General features: G+C 41.3%; 1 non-coding gene across 1 annotated transcript; it reads left to right on the top strand.

Annotated features, from left to right (window-relative positions):
* The first annotated feature begins 6,244 nt into the window (after positions 1-6,244).
* Positions 6,245-6,351, top strand: LOC120264183. Its single transcript, XR_005537354.1, has one exon. It is a non-coding gene; the product is annotated as a small nucleolar RNA R71 (small nucleolar RNA).
* The last annotated feature ends 950 nt before the right edge of the window (positions 6,352-7,301 follow it).

Consider the following 7,301-nt stretch of genomic DNA (forward strand, 5'->3'; position numbering starts at 1 on the left):
TACGGTGATTTACTACAACAAACTGTTACATTACTTTGCCAAAATACTCCCGAATTCACACTTTTCATCGAGGCCACATGAATGGGCACATATCCATACGGTAGATCGCATTGCGTCTTTCAATGAAATCACATTGACGAAGATCTTGCTAGTATTGCACAAGTCGGAACACATGAGTATGATTGCCTTTGTGTCACTCCAATTTTATATTTTCTTAAACACAATGGGGGTTGGTACACACTTAAATGTTTTTTAGCACAACTTGTGTCTTCACATTTGTTCATTCCAAGAACTTCATCAAAAATTGGATCAATGATCTACTTTTGGTTCCTTTCTTCCACAATTATCTCCACAACCCTAAATGCAAAAATGAACACATATACACAAGAATAAGTGATAAAATTTGAGAAAAGTAATGCTCAATATAAGAAAAGAATACTTCGTATTACTTATACACAAGCACTTATCAAACTCCCCCACAATTAAGTTGTTGCTTGTCCTCAATCAAAAATAAAACATTAAAGCATATAAGAAGGAAAATTGGAAGTGCTTGGCCTTAGATTCACCAAAAGCATGCAAGCATTCTACAAGTAAGGAAAAATTTCAACACCGAATAAGAAAGATCAATGCTCTAGCTAAAAACATGAATAAAAAATGACAACGACCTGATATCGTGTAAGTGTGTGTAAACTCACTCAAGTCAACCCAACATATACTCCTCAAAGATCTAAGTAAGAGAGATTTATTTATTTACAAAATGGAAAGAAAAGGTAGTTGCTTCACACATCCTCTAAGGTAGCCATTTTTTTAAGTGGCCGCTAAGGTGGTTTTCACACTTTTGAGGTGGTAGCTCTTTCTACCGGGGTGGTAGCTTTCACTCATCCCATGAGATAGCTCTTTATCTCATTAGGTCATAACTAGTATCCGACTTATGAGATTAGCTTCATACTTCATAGGTGGTAGCTCTTTCTACCTCCAATGCACAAACAAAACTTTTTTTCTTTTCTTTTTTCCTTCATTTCCATTTTTTTCAATGAAATTAGAACAAGAAACATACTAATTTAGCCCCTTAAACCTTGAACTCGAGTTTCCACAAGGTTTAATGAGTGAGTAGTGCGACAAGTGTTAATCGGGAAAAAATTCCTAAAAATTCAAATAAAACTAGAGCATGAGAACATTGAATGTTAAAAATTTTCCTAAACTTAAGAATACAAACATTGCAACTAAGGTAAACCGCCATTGGCTACATGAGCATGAACAATGAAAGCATAAGTATAGATCATGTGTAATGTGAACTCCCCCCCCCACATTTAAGATAAACATTGGCCTCAATGCACACATGCAAGCACAATAAAATATAAAGCAATCAAAACACATATGTGGAAATTGGCAATTGAAACAATACTACCCTGAACTCCTAATGGTACGTTTGGAGTTATATTTCATTGAGAGTTGAGTTCCAATGGATAGTGAAGCACACGCCATGTGAATGTCACATTGACCGTGACAATGACTATTCCTCAAATTCCAAACTGACAAGATCATCTGCACTTATACACAAGGGGGTTCAGTGAATCTCAACAAAAACAAAATAAACTCAAGTCTATAAAAATATGAAAATGAAATACAACTCGAAGCAACTAAAAATAAAAGATAAACTTAGAAGGAAGATCCTTTTTGAGTAGTACAAGTCCGAAATAAAATGCAGAAATAAAATATGAAAAACGTAAAAACAAGTCAAGTAATGACACCTCAAGCTTCAGTGTCAGGCTCTGCAAGTAGATCTGCTATTGTTGCTGATGAAGATGCTAGTGCTATTGGCATTGGTGATGCTGGAGGAGTCTGAGGAGCTTTGGGTCTCATCACAAAAGGCGAGGTCGCATCTCGCTCTAATAACTACTATAGAATGTCAAGGCGTGCCATCACCTCTGTATGGTGTGCAGCCTGTGTAGCGTGAACCTTAGCTATTTCTGCTCGTAGCACCCCTATAGCACTCTTGAGCCTCTCAAATCGATCATAGGCTCAAGAGGGAGAAAACATACGCACTGAAGGTGGCTCTTGCGCTGTAGGTGGTACCTCAGTCTTCATCTGCACTGCTGGGCTCCGGCGCTGGCTAAGACCACTATGCTGCATCACCCTCAGCCTCAGCTATCTTAGGTGGGGGCATGATCATCACATAGATGTCATCTCTGTACCTCCGGATCATGCCCATAAGTTGCATCATCTCGAGACCGAGGGGAGATGGTATAATAATCTTCTCAGCCCTCGAATGGTGTCTAGAAGAACCCAACCCCATAATCAGTCTGGTGATGTATGGGCCTGAGAAGATCACTCCCACCCTGGCATACTGCCCTTGATATCTTAAGTACTCTACTAAAATGTGCCCAAGGTGGATCAGATCACTCTGCACCATCTAATACAAGTATAACAGCTCCTGACGGCTCAAAACTCCCGTACTGTCACCACACCCATTCACTAACCTGTTGAGAATGGTAGAGATATCGGTACGCTAGTCGGGTTGGAGACCCCCGGCTCGTACTGACCCTGGCCACATAATGTCCTGTACGCTCTTTGAGGAGTCAGGCTACTATACTAATCGGTCGTCTATAGATTGTACTCCTCAGTGTCAGTAAAGCCCTCATCATATAATCCAAGTCTGATAAAAAACTGTGTGACACTCATACTGTAGTACTGTCTAAATGCTCTGAACTGTAAAGCATCAATGCTATCGAAACTGGTATATGATCGGTCAAACTCAAAAGATGCAAGCACCTCCAATGTGAGTATATGGATAGCTGACTCTCGAATCGACAATAATCTGTGCTAGCTTTTGATTGAGAGGAGCTCATTAACCTCCTGAACCACCTCATCTCCTCACTTGACCTCTCTGAGTGCACTCAAGTCCGCGAAAAACGTGACTGACCGAACTTGAGCTTCGATCAATGCTCGAACCGAACTTGGTGTTCGGGGATCGCAAATTTTAACTGTTCCGGCTTGGGAGAGGACTCGAGTGGATGCTTACCGGCCACTTTCTTGGTCATGGTTGCCATATCTACAAGAATTGAAAAAGAAATTGATCAAACAAAATTACAAATCAATACTACAGAAATCCACACGGTCGTGTGGAAATTCCACACGCTTATGTGGATTTACGAGGCGTGAAAATAGCACGGCCAAGATGCAAAATCCCGAAAATACATAAAAATTCAAAATTCTTTCTAAAAGCATCCACCACTTATTTAAACATGAAATATATTCACAATCAGTAGAACAATCAAAAGAAATGAAGATTTGCCGAAGAATAGAGGAAAAGAGGGCTTATCGATGAAAGGGGAAAAGAAAACCTTGACAACGGTTGAAAAACACCCGATAATCCCCTCAAATAGATGGCAACAAGGTTAGGAGAGCAAAAGAAGGCATTCTCTAAGTGTGGAGATGTGCAAAAATGAAAAGACATAAGTAGTTTATAAAGAAAAATCGCAGCGTTTTGAGTTCCGTACATCCACACGGGCATGTGAAAATTACCCACGCCTGTGTGTCTCCACAGGAGAACTCACAAGGGCAGACACACACCCCTGTGTGCTCTAGGGATAGCCTCTAACTGACTCTAAACGCATCCACACGGGCGTGTGGAAATTCCCCATGCTCGTGCTGCCCGATCCACAGGGGCACCCACATGTCCCTATGGCCTCTCTGTCCTCCTGATAAATCGACTAAGTGTTTCACACGCCCCTGTGAAAATTCCACACGGGCGTGTGGATTCTCATAGGGGTACTCACAAGGGCACTCACATGTCCCTGTATGCTCTCGGGATGGAGGAGAAGTCCCTGTGTGTTGTTCACAGGTTCATCCACAGGGGCATTCACACGACCCTGAATCTTCTCGGGATATAGTCTGAGAACTTTGCAGGGATCTATATGCCCGTGTGTTAATTCTACATGGGCGTGTGACAATCATAAGGTCATTCACAGGGGCATTCACATACCCCTGTGTCCTCTCGAGATGATCTCTGAACGGAACCACATGACCATGTGGAAATTCCACACGGCCGTGTGTCGTCTTTGGATTACTTAGAAAAAATTATAGACTCTGCAGAAAATTTTATGCACACTTATGCACACACAGAGCCTGCGAATACTGTGAAGAACTAACTTGAGAAGCATGTAAAACACGCTCAAACGATAAAGAAACTTCGCCAATCAAAATTAAGCACACTAAAACACAAATAATCCAAGAAAAAAAAAGCACAGCAATAGCATGTAAAAGATCAAGACAACAACACATATGCTCTTATTCATGCAAATACTAAACTAACCCTAGAAAAACAATAAAGACTTGGGTTACCTCCTGAGAAGTACTTGTTTAACGTCACTAAGCTTGATGTACCACTTCTTACCTCACGGGGGCTTATAGATGAAGGTTTCCCTCTTACCTACAACTTGAAAACACGATGAACATAATTGCTTCAAGGTAGAGGAAGAGTTGTCGAGCTTGTTACCACAAAAGGGTTCATCACCCTTACTCCGTGATTGCACATCCCCATTAGCCTTAGGAAGCTTCTTGTGACGTCCCTTGCTCTTTTCATCTTTTGGACTATCCTCTTCATGACCCCTGGAGTAGGTTGCAACTTGTCCTCTAGACCAAGTGTCAAAACTTCTTCATTCTCCACCTCTTGATCTAGCAAGCCCTCAAATGGGTCCGGACACATCATTTCCTCCATGTATTCATTAATTAGCTCATCAGTAGTGTCGAGAAAATACAATGTATCATCAAAATCAAGAGAATTCACATGGCTTCGGTGAGGCGATATGTCAACTTGTCATCACCAACTCTTAATGTCAACTCCCCACCGTCTATGTCAATAAGAGCCTTGGAAGTGCACAAGAACGGTCTCCCAAGTATCAATAGAACCTCAGCATCCTCATCAACAACCAACACCACAAAGTCCACATGTAATATGTACTTGTCAACTTTCACAACTACATCTTTAATGATGACCATCAGATTTCTAACCGTTTGATCGGCCAATTAAAGTGTCATCCGAGTGGGTCTAGGCTCTCCAAAGCATTCTCTTCACCCAAATTACCAATGTTACATGGAATGATAAAGTTTTCGGGGTCCTTCTTCTTGTTCTTCATATTCTTTTACAACACCGCCGAACAAGATGTATCTAAGATCACAGATGCACTCTCCTCCAACTTCCTCTTATTGGTCAAGAGATCCTTGAGAAACATTACATAGCGAGGTATTTGAGACAACGCTTCTACAAATAGGATGTTGATGTGCAACTGCTTGAATAGATCCAAGAACTTTTTGTACTGCTCATCATTTTTATCGTTCTTCAATCTTGAAGGGTAAGGGATTCATGGCTTGTAAGGTGGGGATGCCACCTCCTTCTCTTTGGCTCTCTTCTCAACCTCCACGACCTCAGGTGACTCAACATTGGTCTTTTCACTAGGGAGTCTACTCTCAACTTCACGACCACTTCTCAAAGTGATAACCTTTACATGTTCCCTTGGGTTTGTCTCTGTGTTGCTAGGCAAACTCCCTTGAGGTCTTTCCGAGAGTGACTTCGCAATTTGGCACACTTGATTCTCTAAGTTGTGCAATGACGTGGTGTGGTTGTGAAGTGTGGCTTTAACCGATTGAAATCTTGTATCAGATGATCAAATGAACTTGGTTAAAGCCTTCTCTAAGTCGGGCACCCGGTTTTCGAACCCTGAAACTCTATTCTCCATGTTCGGGGCTTATTGTTGTGGTTGGAAACCAAGTGGTGCCATAGTCTTCTGTTGCCCTTGATTACTCCACGAAAGGTTTGGGTGCCTCCTCTACACCGAATTGTAGGTATTGCTATACGGATTTCCTTGACCTCTCATTGCATTACCTACAAAATCAACCCGTTCAACCAATTGAAATAGGGCAATTAGATGGTGCATGTCCTCCCCCACACCTAGTGCAACTCATCACAGCCACCACTCTAGGAGAACTTATGGTGTCTAACTCTTGCTCAATGACTCAACCTGGGCCACCAATGATGTGGTTGCATCGATCTCATGAAGTCCGGCTACCTTCTTTTTGTCTTGTGTGTTCCACTGATAACTTTTCATAGCCATTTTTTCAATGAGATGTCAAGCGTCTTCAGGGGTCTTGCTTTCTAAGGTACCTCCTTCTTGAGCATCAAGTAACTTCTTTGTGCTTGGGTTCAACCAACTATAGAAAGTCTGAATAATCATCCTTTCGGGGAAACCCATGTTGAGGACATTTCGGTAGGAGCTCCTTGAACCTATCCCATGTCTCAAAAAGAGACTCCAATTCCATTTGCCCAAAAGAGGATATTTCATTCCTAAGCTTCGCAGATTTTCTGGGAGAGAAATATCGGCCAAGAAAAGCTTCTACCATCTCCTCCCATGTAGTAATCGATGCTCTAGGTAATGAATGTAGCCATTGCTTTCCTCTCCCTTTCAAGGAAAATGGGATGGTCCTCAACTTAATAGCATCATCCGTTACTCCATTAATCTTGAGCATGTCGTACACTTCCAAGAAATTCTCAATGTGATTGTCAGGATCCTCATCGGGTAAACCATTAAACTGTGATGACTACCGCAACATCTGGATGAAGCTTGCCTTGAGCTTTAAACTCTAAGCTGTAATCGGTGGCCGCACAATACTAGACTGCGTACCAAGAACTGCAGGTCTTGCATAATTTGATAGTGTCCTCTGTTGCTCATTCTATTCTGCCATATTATCAAACCCTTCACCTTCTATCTTAGCTTGATTTGACTATTCTTGCACATGTATCTTTCCCTTTCTATGAATTTTCTTTCCAATATCAGGATCACCTTCAACAAAAGTCGAAGGGTTTCCTCGGGTCATAACCTAGAGCTGCAACCAAAGAAAAGAAAACAAATCAGATTGATGAAAGAATAAGAAAGTGTGAAATAGAATAAGTGATGAATAGCTAAAATAGCAAAGTGCAAAATTCTTCTAAAACGTCTATTCCCTGGCAACAGCGCCAAAAAAACTTTGACCCACCCTTTGGGAGTGCGTACCGTAAGTGCACGGGTTGTGAAAATAATAAAGTACCCTAGTAAGTGGGTAGTCGTATCCACAAGGAGTAGTGCTCAGAAACACAAGTATTGCTATTTAACTATAGTGAAGATGATTTAAAAGTGGTGTGAACAATATCAATACAAATAGAAATTAAGTAAAGAAGAAAGAGACGCAATATAATAATAGTAGAGGCAATTGATAGAAAATGGGGCATTCAGACATTGCTCACCCAAGGACTATTGTTTCAAGTG

This window comes from Dioscorea cayenensis, chromosome 6, assembly GCF_009730915.1.
Source record: "Dioscorea cayenensis subsp. rotundata cultivar TDr96_F1 chromosome 6, TDr96_F1_v2_PseudoChromosome.rev07_lg8_w22 25.fasta, whole genome shotgun sequence".
In the NCBI taxonomy this organism is placed as follows: Eukaryota; Viridiplantae; Streptophyta; class Magnoliopsida; order Dioscoreales; family Dioscoreaceae; genus Dioscorea; species Dioscorea cayenensis.